The sequence below is a fragment of the Capsella rubella genome, unplaced genomic scaffold (genome assembly GCF_000375325.1).
Source record: "Capsella rubella cultivar Monte Gargano unplaced genomic scaffold, Caprub1_0 scaffold_10, whole genome shotgun sequence".
Lineage (NCBI taxonomy): Eukaryota > Viridiplantae > Streptophyta > Magnoliopsida > Brassicales > Brassicaceae > Capsella > Capsella rubella.
The window spans coordinates 287,715-288,574 of record NW_006238914.1 but is presented as its reverse complement, the minus strand read 5'-3'; positions in this window follow the sequence as shown (position 1 = coordinate 288,574).

Below are 860 nucleotides of genomic sequence, written 5' to 3'. Positions count from 1 at the left end.
AGGGTTTGGGGTTTGGGGTTTGGGGTAAGCCATAAACTTAAAAATAAGTCAATCAAAAAAATTGATATATTAATGGAATATATAATTTCATATTTTCATATTAAAACCCTATTCTTTTCAAAACATTTCCCGCAAAAAAAGTTCCGCCAAAAATTTTGCCGCCAATATTTTCCTACAAAAAGATTCCCGCCCAAAAGTTTTCCCGCCAAAATATTTTTCCGCCAAGAAAAATTCCGACAAAAGTTTTTCCACCAAAATATTTTTGTTACAGAAAATTACGGGAAATATTGACACAAAATTCGACATATAATTTAAAAATAGAAGAAATCACATATATTATAGGAATAAAAAGAAGTCTGCTGGAAAAGAGATCTGAAAACAACCTGTACACGGGAAACACAATTTACCTGCTAATTTCGATGCTAGTAGGGACGGCTCGTTTGCGACTAAGACTTGACATCAATTCTTAGGCTAGGCTTGCAAACCCCGCCGTAAATGGTCACTGAGATCAAACCCAACCCGGAACTTTTCTATTGGAAAAAGAAGATCCGCCATAACCAGAGATCCAATAGCGTCTTCTCCCCGACCTAGCAAAAAGAAGCCTTGCAACAAACCCTCTGATCCAACGTATAACACTTACCTTTACATCCAAAGCAACCTCCCTTCCGTTCCGGTGAACAGAAAACCTATCACGGCGGTGGAGGATGGATGCTAGCTCAAGCAATTCATCAACCATCAAAATCCGGTTAGGGATACCCATGACATGCCATCAAGGAACTGGTCACAGATCAACCGTTAATCTGTTCGCAAAGTGGTGAACCCACCAATTTGAAGCTCAACTTCCGCCGCAAGACAGATCT